Genomic DNA, 22,227 nt, shown 5'->3' with positions numbered 1-22,227 from the left:
CCTTCCTTTTTGTCCCCCGCTTTCACTAAAAATGGGGGATATTTATTTCGGTCTGTCTGCCTGTCTGTCCGTCCCTCCGTCTGTATTTCTGTCTATCTGTAATACTTTCGTTTCCACGCGATATCTCGAGAAGCCTTTGAGCTTTTGCAATGAAATTCTACACAACTCCCTATGGCCTAAGGAAGAACTCTATTGATTTTAATGTTAACAAGTCAAAGCTCAAGGATATAAATTTTTAAAAAAATCTCTCTGTTTTAACACTTTCTTTTCCGCGCGATATCTCGATATCATTGAGCTTTTGCAATAAAATTTTATACCATAACTCCCCATGGCCCTGTCCGTCCTCCTTATAGTGCCCCCCCCCCCTTCGACCCCCTCCCCTTAGATCCCCGCATGCTCTTCTACTTTCCTTAAGCCGGGAACACAGATCCTCTGAATTAGCTTGTTATAGATAAAGATGAAAGGTATCTACATGAAGAAAACAATGGACGGTGTCAAAAAAATCCATTCAAAAGTGTTGTTTAGCACGATCTGTAAAATAATGGCTCTCTATACACTGATGCAAAATGGGTTTGTTTTATCTATAAACTTCATTTTTAACAAATGGAACCTGCAATTTACTCGGAACAAAAACGTTCAAAGACAACAAAGTATTGATAAACAGAAATCAATGTTGCTTACTTTAATGGGGGCAAATACGTGCCCAAAAAATGTAAAATTTGCTTGAACTGAGAGTAATTTACACTGAAGATTTCAATTCATTTTATAAAATATCAATGGGCAGAACACTCTTCATGTAACTGTATTAAATACCATGACATTAGAACTCTTTTGTGTGAAGTGTAAAGAGGGTGCTTAATTCTTTTATTTAAAAGTAATATCCACTTACATGTATATTCTTCATACTGTATATAAGTATTGTATTTCAAAAAAAATGTTAGTAATTTAAAGGGACTCGCATAAAATAAGTATATATTCGTCTGCATGTGTGCAAATGATGACATGCCGGATGCCTCCTGTGAAATCAACTGTGATCGGCTGTAGCCGATTAAAAAGGAAAATGAAAGGAAGGTATTTGGAAGATGTAAGCTTGTATTTGACGGAGCAGCGCACTTTTATCAAATTACGGGTAGTGTTTGGAAAAACGCTTGACATAAAAATACGTTTGATAAAAACATGTCGTACACCAGCGGGATTCCCAATATCTGTCTATAAATAGCCAAAGAGAAATTTAGACGGGTACCGTTAGACCTCAGTTAATGGTATTCGTGAGGGAAGGGAAGATCACCGACGAAAAAATGATCGCTACTGTTAACGAGGTTCACTCCTGAGCTTTTGAGCAGATTCTTATCTTAACCTTTATCTAAAAAATTCTGCATAATGTTTTAAATCTTACAATAAATTTGGATTCTACAATGCCAATTTAACTATAATCAGTTAAAACTCCATGATTAAATTCCATACCAAAAGCATTAAGTGAGGAACTATATTTCGTGGCGGAAGGTTTTTTAGAAGAAAATGATCATTTTTTCTCTTTCGAAGTATTTAAAGTATGTTAAATTTGGATTCCTATTTTTACATGCAGTCTGCACACAGAGTTATTTTGTGCAGTGGACTGTTTTATGCTGGTCCTAAATTATCTCTTAAATAAACTGTCATGAATTCTATCGTCATATTTGATAAATATAGCAAATATATTGTGGAAATGAAGAAAAAAATAGCCCTAATTTAAGCTTAAAATTAGCACTATTTTAGTAATATCTAAAAATTAACATCACAGACCCCCACTTTTAATTTTCTTTTCTGAATATATACGATACTTTTAACCATTCTTCTAAAATTCAGTAAAATGTCATTACTTTCAAATGATTTTTTTGCTTGTTAAATTTTAATGCCAGAAAAAAATGAAAATGTTTGAGTGCAAAAAGGTCAAATAATTGAACATGTGGAGTAATTCGAAAATATCTTCATTGTTACAAATTTTAATGTGTCTATTTAAGATGAAATAAGACCGTGCTTGTTCACCATAATTTATTTGAACAAAAAATATTGAAGGAAAAACTTTGAAAATTGATTTATGTGTAAGACGTATCTACAGTGAAAAAAGGTCAAACTAAATGCTCTGTAGCGCCAAAAGAAGCGCATTGACCCCCATTTATTGATTTGATTTTTAATAAAGCTATGTGTATAAATTCTAAAAATATACTTGATAAAAAATTCTCATTACTTTTGATGGCAGGATCCAACCTCCTTAAGAATGTGACTGAGAGCGATCGAAGTCACACAATATTTGAGAAATATCTACAGTTTTGGGGTTTAAAACGGAATAGAGCATACACTACGAGTTTTATAGTGTTCATCCTGAACCATAAATAGTTTATGGATGTTTATGCTGAGTGAATAAGGTAACCCAAATTATACACGATTAAATACCATTTGTAAATGTTGAGAAAATGAAAGCTCGCATTTTTTTATAATGTCCGTGACGTTGAAGATTTTACTGCACCTTGACTTTATGATATGTCCTTTTAAATCACTCAAAATTGATATCAGTTTACAATATATTTTGATATGAAAATTTGATGATCAAATAAGTAAAGATGCTTTTATATCATGTATGACTTTTTTTTTATTATATCGTCAAATATTTCTTTATTCTTTACAACAAGACCGCGTAATTTTTGAACGGCCCTCGTAAGAAAAGATGTTTGAAACTTTTATCCGGAACAATCGAAATCAAAATTCACAATTATTTTTCGCTTAAAAGGATTTTTTAATTACGTACAAAATAAACCTAAGTTCAGTATATCTAGTGTACAATTTCAATTTCAGGGAAATAATAAAGCTGATAAAGTGAAGTACATTAATGTTTATCAAAGAAGTGAATTGTAAAGGATTACCCGATTTTCAAGATGTTTATAATTCTAAAACGATATTTGAGGTTTAAGAGAAGCTTGCGTAGACTGCCCTCTGGTGAGAGATGGCATATATAAAAAATAGCAAAGCTCGGGATCGGCTTTCTTTCAATCATTTGCTGGTTGCAGAGTCGATGGAAAAGAACAAGGGGTTGTCTTATCTTTAATTCTGTGCAAATGTACTAATCACCGGTTATCTCTGATACTTTAGCATGTATTTTTCGATTGATTGTATGTTGTTTTACGTCCCATTCGAGAATTTTTCACTCATATAGAGACGTCACCATATACCGGTGAAGGGCTTCAAATTTTAACCTTAACTCGGCACTCAGGGCCATTGAGCAGTGAGGGATCTTTATTGTGCCAACGCCTGCCGTGACACGGGGCCTCGGTTTTTAAGGTCTCATCTGAAGGACCCGCAACTTTCACTTCAAAGTGCCGAGCGCATGGCGAAGGAACAGTTGCTACCCATTTTTTATCGACTTAGGTCAGCAGCGGCCGAGATTTGAACTCACGACCTCCCGATCACGGAGCGAGCGCTCTACCGACTGATCTACCGTAAACGGTGTTATAAAAAAGAAGAATGGTTTAAACTGATTTACTCTAGCACCTGTTGGTCAAATATGAAAAAATTTAAATTTGATCTGTAGTTTCTCACTATAAAGGTACGCAGCAAGTTTCAAATCTTTCTCAAAAGCATAAAGAAAAACAGTGCGGAAGACCAAGTGGGACAGACTGACAGACAGACAGAGTGACGGACGGGAAAAAGCAGAGGAAACCTATAATAGTTCACTCAAGTTTCACCGGCAGGGGACTAAAATATAAAAAAAAAAACTTATTACGAAATAAGTAATAAAAAGGGCAATTCTTTTTCAATAGATAAAGGATCATTAGATAAATTTTTCAGGTCAGCTAAAAAAGTACTGAAAACCTGGTGTTGCAAGTATGGATGACATCCAATTGGAGGAGGTATAATCTTCATTTTCTTCTTCACCGCTATCATTATAATCATCATAACATCGTCATTTAGTTTCATCTGAATCGCTCATTAAGGCAATTCATCATCTTTTAATTTGTTTTCAAACTTTTTTCCCCACAATTGTCTTGTTTAAATGTATAATCATCTTACATGCTCAACGGTTTTAATTTATTCTTGCACATAGACTAGTTTTTGATGATTTTTTCACCTAAGGTCATCTGAATGAAATTCCATCGAATTTTATGACCATATTCATGTTAATATCTCTTGATAGCATAACTAAAATATCCTTTTCATTCAATTGTAGAAGAAAGTGCGGCGAATGATCCGTTACACGCGGAGAACAAACGGAGAAAATGAAAACAAAGAAGAGTCAACTAATTTTGTCAGTACAATGTTTTTTTTTAATTACAAATGAATACTAAACTAAATAAATGACGTAATGTGTATATGTATCCAGAGGATATTTTTTACTATTTTTCTTCTTTTTTCATATGTAGAGATATGAGAACTCGGCATATCAATCTGACGAACATAATCCATATGACGAACTGGTAAGAATAATACCCTTTATTATTGATATATTTTACGTAAAGTTTTTTTTCTTCCAACAATTTCATGCAATATCCCCCAAGTTTTCTCAAAAAACCAAAAAAAAAAAAATTATAAAATTAGAATGAGTTCATGGCTTGTTCTTTGTTTACCGTTTGTTCTTTCTTTCTACATCTGCATCTGTCTGTCTTTTATTCTTTTTTTCTTTTTGTTTTTACTACCCGTATACATGTATATTCGCTTCTACGTCAGATTTATCGGAGTTAATTTTTGTTCAAAACTCTCTTTCTAACTTATAAGCGAGTCCAAGGGCATTCATTTTTTTCTGAAAGAGGAAATATAGCAATTTTGTTGGGAAAAATCCAATGATAACCAATAAAAAAGGTTGAAATTTAACCCCTAACAGGAAAATACGATCTAAGGTTACCATGTGCATAAAACAAGAGCTTGTAGATTTAAATGATCTTATATTTGGTTAATAATAATGATCAAATATCGAAACATACTTCAAAAAACACAGATAAAAATTGACACAAATTTCTGGCAAAAACCGTGCCGCCTTATGAGCATGTCAATGGCAAATTCCTTCAAAATAATCCAAGAAAAATACAACTGACTTGTAGGCAAGTCTCTCCGGTAAATTCAATATGATTGTACAAGTTAAATTTAAAACTAGATGTAGAATATTAATAAAGTTTTTGGAAAATGCGATAAATTACCCTACGCTTTATAAAATATTGGTCATATTTTTATTAAGTTATTAATAAGTAAATGTTTATTTCAAAAATATACTGATTATTAAGTTCTTAATGTTCCCTCGCTGTAGATGTCCAAATATACGTGAAGAATCAATGTTAACGTAATTTTGAGAAAAAAATGCACCATTCAGAAAACTAAATTACTCCTTTTTACTTATTTCTTTCTAAAATACTAGTAAAACCCGTTATGAACTGTCCATTTGCGAATTTGTCTTCTTCACGATTTGACATCTACGATTTAGTTAGCGATACAAGGTACACGCATTAAATAAGAATCCAAAGTAACTTCTGTAAAATGGAAAATAAAATTTGAAGAGAAAAATTATAAATGTGATCTGTATACCATACTATGAAAGCATCAAACATTATATGTACCAGCTTTGAAATAGTAGATTACCTTGTTCATTTTCATTAATATTTGTAGAATTTTCTCAAATTACTATTTCTTAAAGGGAAACGAAGATAGTAGCGGATATGTTTTGGTAAGTTTTTTGACTTGTATGATATAGTATAAGGTAACCTCCCTGAATGAATTTCCACGAGCCAAGAATCAACAGAGCTTTTCTGATCGTAGAGTGTCCGGCGTACGTCTGTGTAGTGCGTGTAAAAGGTGAAGAAACAGTGATCGATCTTATAAATCCAGTCAACAAAACAAGTCGTTAACGGGGCAAAACTGGGACCCCTAGACGTACCAGAGGTGGGATCAGGGGCCTAGGTGGAGGAACCATCCCTTTTCGTAAATTGTATACATTTTCAACTTCCTTTAGCATACATATATTGTTAGGGCAAATCCAAACTTAGCACAAAGCTTTTGTTGGTGGTGGCTACTCCAGTCTACTCAAATAAAGGTGAATTAGGATGGGGTAATTTAAAAGTCTTCTCAAGAACCAATATACCAGAAAAGAATACAATTTAGTTAATGAATGCTTTCTTTATGAGTGTAAATTCAAATTTATTCAAAGGATTAAGTCGGGTTACATATTGAATTTAGACGTATAAGAACATGTGCGAGAATCAGTCTAAAAAATATGTAGGCAATCCTTTCTTTATGTTATTGTTTTATAACATTAAGATCAACACATTTTAAATGTAAAATCATTTATTTCGTTGATTTGATAATTTCAACTTTGTTTGATTAAAAGGAACTCATTTTTTTATAATTAGAAAAAATCAATGTGTTTAGTAATTTGTTACCATGACGCACTCTTAACAATGTTATTATATCAAAAACAATGTCTTGAATGTATCTCAAAATACTCTCTTTATTTCCCACACGGTCTGTAGTGTCTTACCCATTCATTAAAATCAAACTCCATAACACCTGACATAGTTTGCTCACAATTCTCCGAGTAACATGAGTCATTTTCTATGACTTTACTATCTCTTTTGACCAGATTTTATTTTTACCTCAGAGACTAACCGTCTTCCGATTGAAAATCTTTACCACTCAAAAACTGTCTTTGACAATTATATTAAAATGTACAGCTCACTTTTGATACATTTTCTGGTTTCTCCTGTATTTTCAGAGTTTGATTTAAAGGTTTCCAGGGTACAAATTATTTCGCTATTCGCTGCTCCTTGCACTAATGTCATCTTAATTACTCAAGTTCGATCTCACTCCGTAAACGAATTTATGCAGTCTTAAATTTTAGATAATTTTGATATATACATTACCCGCATCGTTATTCTTTACGGGATACACGATATGATAGGATACAAGTACGATAGTACGATAGGATAAACGCACGATACGACCGGATACACGCATGATAGGATAAACGCAAAACACGATAAACGCAAAACACGATAGACCTGATAAACGATCTTCGCGATAGGATAAACGCAAAACCTGATAGGGTTGTTTCAAAATCGAAACGTTTTCTTGACAAGACGAATTGGTTCCTTTTTAGATACACTGTAGTATGATAATTTTCAGTACTTAGAAAGTCGCAAATCTAAAATATATTAAATATGAGTATATGCTTTATAAAAGAAACATTTTTTTTTGTTTTTTTTGTTTTTGTTTTTGTTTTTTTTTTTTTTTTTGTCAATAAAATGAATCGTCATCAAATTCAAACTGTAATTATTTTAGATTAATTGCGCTCTATTTATGCGATTGTTTATAATATTAATCAAATGTAGAAAGTACCTCGAATTGTTAAACTTTAATTTTGAGTCGTTTAAATACGGAGATTTTAATTTGATGGTGGCTCAAAAATTCCGTAGACAAGCGAAGTTTTACACCCAGGTGTAATAATTCATAAAACGTTATAAATGTATTCGGTATTTTTTTTTTTTTTTTTTTTTTTTTTTTTTTTTTTTTTTTTGGACAAATAAAACCTTATAAATCTATTAAGTGATATTGAGTATTTTTTTGGAAGAACTCTGTGTAATAAATGAAATATCTGGATTCAATATTTTGTGCTAGAAGTCTGCGAAGCATCCAAAATCGCATTAAATAATCGGTGTTTTATCATTCAAATCTTATGAAAAGAATTTTCTAGTCAGTGTAGGGAAGGAGGGGGGTTAAAAAAAAATATAATATTTTAAAGTTAACGCTGTCTACCCAGAGTTTTTATGAATTTACTTTAATTTATATTAATTTTTATTACGTTGTAAACAAGTGTTTTGTTGAAATATGCTAGTTGCGTTGACACAGACTGTGCACTGGACTGTAATTAAATACTCTCTCCTATAAATATAAATATATATGTTTCACATATCCGGTAAATATAGAAATTATTTACATATTCCAATGACGTACACTGTATATGTTTATAATGAAGAAGCTAAGGAGACCGGTGTAAGGACGAAAAGTGACCCTCGTAGAATATTGACCGGGGGGTCGAATTTCTTCGTGGAAAAGTGACCCCCTGGTCAATATTCTACTGCAAGTAGAGTCATTGTTCGACCGTAGAAAACCCTTCCAGGCCGGTAACTCTATGACCCCATACACGTTGAAAAAATGACCCCCATAGAAATCTGACCCCCTACGTGTTAACTATATTAAATAATACAAGTAACAATTGTCTAATCCGAAAGTATATTCCGAAATCTTGCTTGATACGATGTTAACTTTTAAGTCCATATCAGTAAATTCATTTGTTCCAAATGTTGTCTAATTTGGAATGTTGTCTAATCCGGCCATTTTCTATGGGACCAGTAGACTCCGGATTAGACAAGTTTTACTGTAAAACCTTTAGAAATAAAAAAAAAAGCGTTAATCCCAGTAATCCCAGGGTTGGGAGGGAGGGGGGTCGGAGAATGCCCAGAGATTACTGTGTCTCCTGATGTTTTTTTTTTAACTCTCAGATGTATGTTGGGGAGCAAAGTACATTCTCCCTCCTTAAATTAACGCCACTTCCTAATACTATCATCATATACAATGTATGTGATAGGATTTTTGCATGTTTCCCATGTATATGTATATTATTGGAGAAATTTAAATAAATTTCTATCTGGTTTTGTCTGTCGTCATCCAACGTCTTTTGCGCGAGGTGCATCGATCGTTAACTTTCAAACTTTTTCAGCTTTTTCACTTTAACCGCTGAATGGATTTTAACCAATTTTAGCCTGTACCATCAATGAGTGATGGGATACAAAAATGCTAATTTCATGGTCCCTGTTCCCCTGGAAAACAAGGGGAAAGTCTAAAACCATCAAAATTATTACAATTTCAAAAAAATCCTCTTTACCTCTCGACATTATGCATTGAGCCCTCTACAAAAATTGTAAAATTCATGGTCTTCAGGGTCAGGGGTTCTAAAGTAAGAGCGGGTCTTTATGATCATATAGTGAAAATGTCCTCTCTCTCCCCTATATACATGTATATAGCAGATAAACTAGGTGCGTGGTAATGTTGAGAAAAAGTGAATTTTCCTAAATTGTGATATTTTTGGTCCCCAGATCAGGGGGTTTGATGTAAGGGCGTGACTCTATTGATCACATATGTCCTCTCTTCCCTTTAGATAAACTAGATGCGTGGTAATGATGAGTAAAGATGCCTCTTCCAAAACTACTGGTGAAGACCTTGAAGGTAAAACCTAAACGAGGCACCCAGGGCCATTGAACAGTAACGTTTCGTTATAGTACCAACAAATACCGTGACACAGGACCTCGGTTTATAACGTTTCACTGAAAGAACCCTGATTTCTAGTGCAGGGCGCTTGGCAAAGGAACAGTTAGAATACTATGTAAACGTTTTACGTTTGACGCGACATAGCGAACGAGAATCGAACCCGGACCTCCCTATCAAAAAGCGAATGTCAATGCTTTTATGTTCTTATTCTGTAAGAGGTTACCGTCATGGTACATGTAGCTCAGTCGATAGAGCGCTTGCACCGTGGTTGAAAGGTCGTGTGTTCGAATCACGGCCGCGGCTGACCTAAGTCGATAAAAATAGGTAGCAACTGTTTCTTTGCCAATCGCTCGGCACTTTGAAGTGAAAGTTGCGGGTCATTCGGATGAGATCTTAAAAACCGAGGCCCCCGTGTCACGGTATGAGTATAAAATGATTTGCAAAAAAGGACAAAACAAACTAATCAGAACCAGAACTACACAAAAACAAAACAACAAAAAGAAACAAAAACATGAAGATATTAAGGGGGTCGGGGGTAATGAAACTTCTGAAGGACTAGCCGATCACCTCCATATGCATAAACTTATTAAAATCTAACAAGGGATCGTTGTTACCTTGGAGGATGCTACTTCATTTACTACATATATGTAAGGAGATCTCCCTCCCGAGCTCGATCCTCTTCTGAACAAAAGAAGTGAAAAGGCAGCCGTCCCGAAAAAAGGGAGCTAAAGTATGGAGGGTAATCGTGATCAAATATCCAGTCTTGTAAGTTTGTAAATCCGAACTTGCAATCGTAGAAACTTCTTAGTCTACACATGTAAGTAGGTAATTCCGATTAGTTTTAGCATGTAGTTCCGAACATACAACTTCAGAATCTACCCTAATTTAGCCCCGCTTGATATCAATCTTGTACACTTCGTCTACTTATAGTAAACAAGACATTAAACTTGCATGAAATATATGGAGATAACGAACAGTATTCAAGCTCAAAAGTCCATAATCAATACAAAATAGGAGCAGAGCAAACACGGACCTCCAAACATCAGAGGTGGGATTAGGTGCCATGGAGGAGTGAGCATCCCCTGCCGACCGGTCACACCCGCCGTGTGCTCCTTGTCATGATCGGGAAATAACGGAAAAATCCGTCGACAATTCAGTGTGTAAATAATGGCCTAACAATTAGTGTGAAAAACATCATTCAGCATTTGACTCAGTGATAAATTGTATTTGCTGACAAGGTCATTGTATCGACCATAGAACTTACGAAATGATGACTTTAAACGAGACAGCTGATATTCTTGTTTTATCAACTTATTTGTCAATAATTTACCTCGTTTTAGAAATTGTACATACGTAGAGCATGCTCTTGCGTATCGAATCAACTGAGAGATATATACCCCGTATGCAGGTGATGAAGGTATATTGCTGCATAAGTAAGGGAAGTTGACGATTGAAAAGTTAAAGTCATCACGTTTATCATAAAGCTTGGTTGTTAGATTACCATTAACGTCTTTTTCAAGAAAAATATCCAAATATGAAACAGATGTGTCAGACTCCTGTGGTATCTTTTATCTCAAGCTCACCGGGATATATCGTATCGACATAAGAATGGAAATAGCCATTGTTAATTGACAATACGTCGTCGATATATCTAAATGTCGAGTTGAAGGCCACAGCAAGTGTTTTCTTCTTTTCACGTACAAGATTTTGGACAAATTCTGCTTCATATGAATACAAAAAAAGGTCTGCTAATAACGGGGCGCAATTGGTACCCATGGGAATTCCAATAGATTGTTGGAAGACCTGGTCTCCAAAAACCACATAGATATTGTCAATCAGAAACTCAAGCATCTTTTTAATGTCAACTTCAGAGTACTTGTGTGAACAATCAGAATGTTTTTTAACAAAATAATTTAGCAAATGACCAATGACAAGGTAAGTATATTTACGAGTTCCATTCGTATTGAAAAAGCAGCTGTCAATGATATCAAAAAGCCTGGACTTTAATTTATCGTAGGGAATGGTTGTGTACAAAGTTGAAAAGTCGTAAGTTTTTAAGCTGTTGTTTTTGGTAAAATCTTGTGATTTCAAATTTTCCAAAAGTTCCTTGGAATTTTTAAGTATCCACATCTGATTTACACCACTTCTCGAATATATTGTTGCACAGTACTCTTGAAGTTTCTCCTTCACCACTGTTAATATCTAAGTGAGGAGTAAAGATAGAGGCTTGGTTGAACATTTACTGGAACCCGCTATGTATCTTTGTTTGTAAGGATTTTTATGAAGTTTCGGAATCCAATATAAATATGGTAATTCAAATTCATTTTGGTTGTTTGGTAACATGTGTTGTAAGTTATCCTTTAATCCCGCTACATGTTTTCTGCTATCTATATTGCCGAGCTCTTTAAACAAAAACAAAAACAATTCACAAGTCTACAAATGTGAAGTCTAGACTTTTGTCAAATTTTGATAATGAGAAAGTATGGAGGAGTATCAGTACCACATTTGTTTATGTTTTATTTTCTAGCTATATTCTAACTTTTTGTTTTTCCAAATATCAATACCCCCTAAAAACGTTGTCACTATCCCGCATTTTTTGGTAGCTATTTTTAAAAAACTTGATGTCATTGCAATTAAATCAGTTTTTCATAACTGCGGCACTGATCACAACATCCTAGTGTCTATAGGAGATAGCTTCGTAAGCCATGGGAGCTCAGCGTTCGATTGTCCAATCTTGTGCCGTGCCAAACCAAGATATTTAACATACATGTAGACAGTGACTATTCCTTTGGCACTTAAAGTCAATGGTCTTTTGACCGTAAAAAAACCGAAGCCCATCTAGATCGCCGCATGCATAATCGGGAAATAATTCATATCATGAAATATGGTGATAAAGAAAAGCATTCAAGCTCAAAAGTCCATTCAAACAATAAAAATCAGGAACAGAGCAAACAAGGACCTCTTAAACATCAAAGGTGGAATCAGGTGGCATGAAGAAGTGAGCATCCCTGCCGACCGGTCACACACATCGGGATATAACAGTAAATTCAATCGACAATTCAGTGTGTAAATAAAGGCCTAACAATTTGTATGAAAAATTGCAGTCCATTTGGCTGAATGATAGATTTTTTTTTTGCGGATAAGGTCATTGTATCGACCGTAAAACTTGCAAAATGATGACTTTAAAGAAGACTATTGATATTCTTGTTTCATCAACTTATTTGTCAATAACTTACCTCGTTTTATAAATTGTTCATACGTAGAGCATGCTCTCGTGTAACGAATCAACTGAGAGATGTAAACCTCGTATGCAGCTGATAAGAGTATATTGCTGCATAAATAAAGAAGTTGACGATTGAAAATTTTAAGTCATCACGTTTATCATGAAACTTTGTTGTTAGGTTACCATTAACGTCTTTTTCTAGTAAAATATCCAGGTATGAAACAGATGTGTCATATTTTGTGGTATCTTTAATTTCAAGCTCACTGGGATATATCTTGTCGATATATGAATGGTAATAACAATTGTTAATTGATAATATGTCGTCGATACATCTAAATGTCGAGTTGTAGGTCAGAGCAAGTGATTTCTTCTCATGTATAAGATTTTAGATAAATTCTGCTTCATATGAATACAAAAATAAGTCTGCGCAATTGGTACCCAAGGGATTTCCGACAGATTGTTGGAAGACATGGTCTCCAAAAACGACATAGATAGAGTCAATCAGAAACTCAAGTATCTTTTTAATATCATCTTCAGAGTACCTGTGTTTACAATCAGAATATTTTTAACAAAATAATTTTGTAAATGACCAATGACGAGGTAAATAAATTCCTTTTTTATTGAGAAAGCAGCTGTCAATAATTTCAAAAAGCCTCGACTTTAATTTATCGTTGGGAATAATTGTATATAGAGTTGAAAAGTCGTACGTTTTTATGTTATTTTGGTAAAATTTTCTGATTTTAAATTTTTTCCAAAAGTTCCTTGGAATTTTTTAGTACATGTATCCACATTTGATTTACACAACTTCTCGAATATATTGTTGCACGGTACTCCTGAAGTTTCTCCTTCACTGCTGTTAAAATTTTTAGTGAGGAGTAAAGAACGAGGTATGGAAGAACTTTTACTGGAAACCGCTAATCGTTAAATATCGTTAATTAAATGACATTAAGAAAAAGATATAAAACTGGAAAATTTTAATCTAAAAGATAGAATTAAAATAAGAAATAAAAACAAAATTATTGAAACAAATTTGGAAAAACACAAGAAATTAGAGAAAAAAAAAACATTTTAAAATTGTGGCATGGTTACATGTATCTTTCCGTAATTTCTCATTATCAAAATTCTACAAACTTGTAGAATTTACTTTTGTAAACTTGTGAATTGCGCGGCTTTATATATAGATACTGGATCATATGTCGAGAAATGATCGATAAGTTGCAACACAATGAACATATCAAGTTAACCTGCAACACATTCAAGTTAAACATCTTGTTTTATTCAAGTAGAAGAAATATACAAGTATGATATCAAGCGGGTCAAGATAAGAGTAAATTTTGAAGTACCCATACAAGAGAAGCAAAGTTTACAACATAAAAAAATCAGCTCAGTTGTATTTGTAAAATCACTGACATAACTTTAACATGAAACTGAAACACCACTGTATATCTCCCAACTCTATCTCTTCACCCACCACCCACTCTCATTCTCTCCCTACTTGTTTTCTTTCTCCATTCGCTCTTTCCACGCACTCCCTCCCCCCACTCCCTCTCCCCCACTCCCTCCCACAAACTCCCTCTCCCTCCCCACACTCTCTCCCTCCCTTCTCTTTCCCCATTCCCTCCCACAATCTCCCTCCCCACACTCTCTCCCCCACTCCCTCTCTCTCCCCTCTCTCTCTCCCCCACTCCCTCTCCCCTCTCTCTCTCCCCCCACTCCCTCTCCCCTCTCTCTCCCTCCCCACTCCCTCTTCCCACTCCCTATCTCTCTCCCTCCCCCACTCCCGCTCTCTCTCCACTCCCTCCCACAAACTCCCTCCACACTCTCCCCACTCCCATTCTCTCCTCCCACTCCCTCTCTTCCCACTCCCTCCCTCTCTCTCTCCGGTCCCTTTCTCCCAGCATCCCTCCCCACTTTCTCCCTCTCTCTTTATTTATTTCTTGTCCGTCTGACTCAGTTACACTTTTGCATCGTAAAATAAATTATATATATTCCTAATACATAGATATTTCAAAGTTTTTTACAATTAAAATAATGAGGAAAATACTTATTCTACAATAAAGAGAAAATTTTTATCGTTAGTTTACAATAAATTATAAAATGTTTATTCTTGACCCTTTTACTTTAGAATGGATTTAGCAGAAATGTTTATTAATGCAAAAAAATGAATGCGTTTTAAAATTATACGGGCGATAACTTCACACAAAAGAAAACACTGCCTCCCAGTTCAAAATTAGATCATTGCGTTGTTTGTTTGTGTATTTAATGAATAAGGAAGAATAAAGAAGGATTTTATATGCTTGAAGAACAATACTTTATGTTTACTAACATGCAAGGAAGATATTATGTCAGCTTGAAGTCCCAGCTGGATATATTTGTTGTACCGTTAAGAAAAGTATCTAAATTATCCATATACGGAGAAGAGGTCAATAAAATATTCTTTATTTGACCAAGTATGTGATAAGGGTTTGACATTCACTTTCCCTTGTATACATTCAGTTAAATTTTATATTTTTATAATTTTTGTGCTGTTCAGATATCGTGTCGTTGCTCTGAACGTTAGCCAAAATGCATTTGCTTCATGACTCCCTCGTTCTACGCATTACGCGGTATGTAATATTTTCTCATTGCATATGAATGTTCGATTGGTGCTTTATTCAAATGCGTACTGTTAATAAAACCTACATGTAACCTTTATTTGTTGCATGGCTCTACTCTACTAACCATTATAGCTGTTAAATGATTTACCGTTGGGCCATCAGTGTAATTTGAGTAAATGTTCACCTTATAACAGGCCTTAGCCACGCCTCGGGGAATATCACAATCATTCCATTTAGCAGTAGAGCCATTCAATAAAAAAAGAGAGCCATGCAAAATGTGTGCTTAAAAATTGTTACAAGGTTGCCGCTCTCGCGCATACCGCCCTCCTCAAGCCATGTAACATTATAGCGATAAAATTTGTAAATCGTAATGAATTTAAAACAACCTGCATTACAACGCACGTATGCATTATGTATATAAAATATTTATAAGAGGATTTTCGGTGAAAAGACAAGATTTCTTTTCATTTTTATCCTAAAAACCTTTTTATATATAACGCATTCCAAAATCAAAACAGAAAATCTTTTTTTCTGTTTTAGGCATTTTGCCCTTAGGTATTGACAAAATCCAACAAAAACACAGTTTTATAGGATATTTATTGATAAGATTGTGAAAAATCAGCATTTTTCTAATGGAAACACGATCTAGTGTCACAAATAAACTGAAATGTAAATATTTGGAGGAAATATTGACAATTTAGCAAGACTTTACGGGGTAAATTTCCCCCCAAAGAAAATCACTGATTCACATCTTAAAGATAGGAAAAACCTACAAGGTAAATTTCCTCTCAAAAATTAAATTGATACAGTTAACCTACAGTAATTCAAAGCAAAAGCAACCATTTTTTAGATAGCAAGACTTTACGGGGTAAATTTCCCCCAAAGAAGGTATCACTGATGCAGTTTTCACTACTCTTATAAAAAAAAGAGAACATTACACTTTGAAAATCGCAGAACTCTACAGGGTAAATTTCCTCTCAAAAATGAAATTGATGCAGTTAATATACAGTGTTTGAAAGCAAAAGCAACCATCTTGATGATAGCAAGACTTTACGGGGTAAATTTCCCCCCAAAGAAAATCAATAATACAGTATTTATGATTCGCTAACATCGTTAAGATGGCAACGATCTACAGAGTACTTTTTCTCTCAAAAATTATATTGATACATTTTATACACAGTATTTCAAAGCAAAAACACCAATCTTGTAGATAGCAAGATTTTACGGGGTAAATTTCCCCCCAAAGAATATCACTGATACAGTATTCACTCTCTTATGAAAGCGAACATTACACTTTGAAAATCGCAGAACTCTACAGTGAAAATTTCCTCTCAAAAATGACATTGATTCAGTTTATATACAGTGTTTGAGAGCAAAGGCAACCATCTTGATGATAGCAAGACTTTACGGGGTAAATTTCCCCCCAAAGAAAATCACTAATACAGTATTTCTGATTCGCAAACATCGTGAAGATGGCAACAATCTACAGGGTAATTTTGATATTGATGCAGTTTATACACGGTATTTCAAAACAAAAATATCCATCTTTTAGATAGCAAGACTTTACGGGGTAAATTTCCCCCAAAAGAATATCACTGATACAGAATTTATGCTTCACAATATCTTGGCGGTAACAAAAATCTACAGGGTAAATTTCCTCTCAAAAAATATTATTGATACAGTTTATCTTATACATAGAAAACGCGAACATAACACTTGGAAAATCGCAGAACTCTACAGGGTAAATTTCCTCTCAAAGATGATATTGATACAGTTTATATACAGTAATTAAAAGCAAAAACACCCATCATTTAGATAGCGAGACTTTATGGGGTAAATTTTCCCCCAAAGAAAATAACTGATATAGATTTTTTGATTCACAACATCTTAAAGATAGCCAAAAATCTACAGGGTAAAGTGCCTCTCAAAAATTACATCGACACAGTTTCCATATATTAATTCAAATAAAAAACACCAATCTTTTAGAAAGTAAGACTTTACGGGGTAAATTTCCCCCCAAAGATGGTATCACTAATACAGTATTCAATACTCTTATAAAAGCGAATATTACACTTTGAAAATCGCAGAACTCTACAAGGTAAATTTCCTCTCAAAAATAACATTGATACAGTTTATATATAGTGTTTCAAAGCAAAAACACCCATCTTTTAGATAACAAGACTTTACGGGGTAAATTTCCCCCCAAAGGATATGACTGATACAAAATTTATGCTTCGCAATATCTTGGAGGTTGTAAAAATCTACGGGGTAAATTTCCTCTCAAAAATATTACTGATACAGTTTACATCATACTTAGAAAAAGCAAACATTACAATTTGAAAATAGCAAGTATGTACAGGGTAAATCCTCCCAAAAGAGTATGAATAATACAGCATATATTATTCAAAGCATGAACAAACATTGCAACTCGATGATAGCAAGACTTAACGGGGTAAACCCCCCTCCCTCCCCCCCCCCCAACAAAGAATATCACTGATACAGTTTATATAATTCACAAAATGAAACAAATATAACTTTTTGAAAAAAAGCAGGAGTTTTCAAGGTAAATTTCCTCTCATAAATTAATCCTGTATATATTGTTTAAAGAAAAAAGCATACATTACATCTTGATGACAAAAAGACTCGGGGTGAATTTCATATCAAAGAATATGAATAATATATTATTTTTATATTACAAACGATACTTTTATCTAAATATCATGCAAGCTGGAAAAGCTAAATATTAAAGTTAACATAATATTACGCCTTCTAAACATAGAAAAAACATACAAAAACATAAAAAAAACCTCTGGCATCTTTCTTTCTCTGTTAAAAAAAATACGATTTCTTTGTTTAAACAGCGTCCTCCTTTACCATCTTTGACCGAGGTTCCACTACTATGCTTTTCTCTTGGCTGATATAATAGACAGATTGTAGAATGCATTTTCCGAAGGAAATCTGGCAACCATATTCTGAACCAAACCATAGTCTCCCTATGGATGAAAATTTTAAGTCTCATAAACTTCAATTTCCCAAAGCCTTAGGCATTTATATATGATTTCTTGACAGATATTACTGGTTTAATATTGCGCACTAGAGTAGATCAAGAGCAGCAGGTGCCTGCTCCGAATTTTTGTAAAACAGTCTTTCTGTTTATATTGTATGGAAATTGCATTCATCTAAAGATCCCCCAACACACAATCATGTACACACATACATTCATAAATGTTTCTTTTGAGAATGATGCTCATGCGTGATATGGGTCTAAATCGTAAGATAATCAAAAAAGTTAAATGCACTTACTATAGTATTGTATTTGTAATCAGAAAAGTTCAGACAGGACATATAATTACATGTATTACTGATGCCCTCTGGGTCCATTATGGACGTTTTTAAGGGGAAGTGAAAGAGGTAAGTGAGAGCATATGCAGATAGTTTTACTACAACCTAAATGTTGGTTAAGGTGTTTAACATTTCAGCTTCAGTTATTTCACTAATAAAGAAAGCAACCAAATTCCGAAATCCTTATGCTTGGGCATTGGAATTGTAGATCAGGAACGAATTCAAATGCATATACTTCCTAAAACATACATATATCGTGACATATATAAAATTGTATATTTACCTTGATTGTTCAAGATTTGGACTTGAATTTGTATTTCAGTTCCATCACAAAGCAGTCTCTTTTGTATTGAATCGTCGATAAAAGTACACTTTTGAAACACTCTTAAAGTACTTGCGTGCACAAAACTGAGAGGTCATCAAGCCTGGTTTCCTTTCTCTAATTTGCGTGACCTTTGGCGTTGATGAGCCAGGGAACAAGGCAAATGAACGCTGGCCATATCAATACGGCCAATTATATTTCAATTCCCAACTCACTATTCATCATGTAGTGTATATTACAGGGAAACGGACAAATCAACTATACGCATTGCTTTCAAGGAAAATGAGTGAATTTATCAATGGGTGGTTGCGAGAGAGAAATTGAAGTGATCTATTTATCATTACTTTACTGTTTACTCTTCCGTGAATTCCAGATGTCAATCAACCCTCTTACTGGATAGCATTGCGGCCATGTCATAAAACTGACCTAAGTTAATATAATTTCTCCATTTTCTCAGCATCCATATCTTGATCTATAAAAAGCACAGGTTGCCCTCCTTAAAACTTGGCGACATTTTACATATACTCTACTGCAATTGCATCATCTATTCATGTGGCAGTTATTATTACTTTACAAAATATGTGGTTTCAAAGATGTGAAAAAATTATGAACAGTTATTCTTTTTTCAGTTGATCTTTCTATACTGAAACAACCTTAGGTTGAAAAAGAGAAAAATAAACTAAAAAATAGCTAATGAAAAGCAGTATTGATAGAACGTATTCTTGACTTTAAAACTCGAATATATTGTACATCATTTTAAAAATTAAAGAAAAAAATATCCACCTTCTAATTACTTTCTATACCTTTCCTAGCTGTATTCTTTGCGGAGTATCAGATGTCAAGTGCAAAAATTAATGAAAGAATGATAGACAAAAAATTTAAACATAAGATTTAAACATAAGATTTTTTTCATGTACCATAATGACAGTGACGAAATCTATCTACTTCTGTTTATATTTTTTTCTTTACATGTCTTTTTCCGAAATTATAACACGTTATATTTTGTATACATGTACGTGCGTATATGTACAGATTAAGAGAAATGTACATGTATAAAAAAAAAATAAAACCTTAGGTATACATGGTAAAGGCCGTGTACCACATTTGATAAGTAGAAAGAAGAAAAAAGGAATTCCCAGTGGTTTTCGAGTATTAATCTCATCTAACTTCTTATTATAACATTTTCTGTGATTAATATTTAAACATTGCACATATAGGAAGAATTATTTATGAAAATTTTCAAAGAACAGAATTGTTACTTAGCAGACATTTTCGACAATCGATTATGCCGGAAAGGTCCGAGATGATTGCGATTGTCATAGTCAAGGTCATTCTATTTTAGTTCAAAAACGTATCGTTTACAATGACTTTCTCTATTCCACGTTATACCAAACAACCCGCGCAGCCAAGTATCGATGGCTATCAGATTTTCAACCCATTAGTTAACGATTAGTAGCAATGTGTGCTCAGCATGTATGCTTTAGTACTCAAAGGCAATGATATCGCATCGCCCATCCTGCAGAAGTCGCCATGCAATTCAGTCAATTAATTTAGAAGAAGAAAATTCTTTTACACTTTATTGCTTAGCATGGTATTACAAAATATAAAGAAATACACAAAGAATGCACAGGTTTCTTTTTAATGTTAAGAATGATGTTCTCATAAATCATTTTTTTTTTAAATTCGGAATAAAGTTCTTTCAATATTGCTTTTTTAATATCTATTTTTTTAATTTATTGTTTTCTTTTTTAACTTAAAGGAGTAGCAGTATAGATAGATGAACTTTCTTAGGAAAGGAATAACTGTTCATGAATTATGCATATGCGATTGCAGTAGAGTACATGTAAAACAAGTAACTTAGTATAATGGAATGAAATTCAATGACCTAAAAAAATCACCATATTCAAAGAGGGCAGCTTGTGCATCCCAAGAAATCCCGTCCGATTTAGCTGTGAGCTGAACTCAATACAAGTGTAATTAACGCTAATCACTGATATTCCCCTAAGAGTGATTTGAGACAATTGATGGCAGAATCTTGGAGAGGTGGATCTAAGGAAAAAAATTACTTTTACAAATAAATTCTTCGGATGGCATTGATAATTTTAGCATTCATTTCCTTTGATATGATTAATTATTTTGCTACCACGCATTCTTCTACATTTTTGCATGTGGAATTTATTTCAATTTTATTTAAATTTAATTAAAATTTTCTTGGAATTTAGCGATTTTTTTTTATTATAGTCTTTAAATATTTCTGAATCTAAGGAGAATTCATGATGTGCAAATCCCTCTAGGACACAGCGAGTTACATGTACCCAATACGATGCATATTTCACTTACTCCTTGAGAAGAAGGAAAACACGACCTATTTACACCCTTTCTACCAAGCATTCAAAGGCATCTCTCAAAATTTTTAATTTTAATTCTTTTCATCACACACTCTCCCTCCGTTCTATGCCCTAGATTCAGCCCAATCCACCCGTATACATCATTAGACATATTTAAGGGGGGAAAACTGTGTTTTTAATTGGCACTACTTCCGTGGTCAATGAAATGGGGAAAATTAGTAACCTATGACATATTTATACCTTCAACCATCAAATTAAGGGTTACAGATTCGAACATTTATTTTAATTTCCTTTTTGATTTACTTTGTTTATTGTTAACTCGTTTATTTCCTATAATTATATGCTTCATTTTAAATTCATTATTATTATTGAGCCCGTAGGATATTGAAATCATGCCCCCCCCCCCCCAAAAAAAATAGGGCCTCAAATTGTTCTCTGAAAATTAAGTTTTGAAGCTTTAATTTTACAATCTGTAAAAGTTTTTGATCCTTCCCTCAACACTGCTGACATCATTTGTCTCGCAACACTCGCATGGGTAATATAAAGATTAGCGTTAATTGCACTTTGATTAAATTCAATCTAAAGCTACACCTGAGAAAATCCACAGAATTTCTTCCAATGCTCTTAGCTTTGATAGATAACAGATTTAGCTGCTGAGAAAATTTAGAAAAGGTCAGATTTATGACACGGCCGCAATGCTATCCAATACAACGGGTTGAATAAACAGGACTTCACGCAGCGGGAAAGTAAACAGTAAAATAAAGAGGGACAGATCACCTCAATTCAATATGTTCACTAATTTTCTTGAAAGCAATGTGTTTATTTTAATTTTTGTGTGAAAACAGTTGATTTTGTTCGTTTCCCTATAATATACCCTACATTCATACTTGGTGGATTGTGCGTTGGGAATTTAAATATTATTGGCCGTATTGATATGCGCGGCGTCCGTTTTCCTTGTTCCTTGCCTCATCCACGCCAAGGTCACAGAGAACACGAAGAAATTTAGAGAAAGGAAACCAGGCTAGATGACCTCTCAGTTTCCTGAACACAAGTATTTTAGGAGTGTTTCAAAAGTGTACTTTTATGACGATTTGATACAAAAGTGACTGTTTT

General features: G+C 33.9%; 1 long non-coding RNA gene across 1 annotated transcript in view; it reads left to right on the top strand.

Moving 5' to 3' along the window:
* Positions 1–4,199: 4,199 nt before the first annotated feature.
* The window catches only part of LOC133180471 (uncharacterized), a 37,333-nt gene continuing 19,305 nt past the window's right edge, over positions 4,200–22,227 (top strand). The window contains exons 1-3 of the long non-coding RNA XR_009720332.1: positions 4,200–4,279; positions 4,395–4,448; positions 5,657–5,686. This is a non-coding gene — a long non-coding RNA (uncharacterized LOC133180471). The remainder of the gene's footprint in view (positions 4,280–4,394; positions 4,449–5,656; positions 5,687–22,227) is intronic.

Source organism: Saccostrea echinata, unplaced genomic scaffold (genome assembly GCF_033153115.1).
Source record: "Saccostrea echinata isolate AGI-Se365-2 ecotype Australia unplaced genomic scaffold, CSIRO_AGI_Sech_v1 ptg000006l, whole genome shotgun sequence".
NCBI classification, from domain to species: Eukaryota; Metazoa; Mollusca; class Bivalvia; order Ostreida; family Ostreidae; genus Saccostrea; species Saccostrea echinata.
This window is presented reverse-complemented; position numbering and strand designations above follow the sequence as displayed.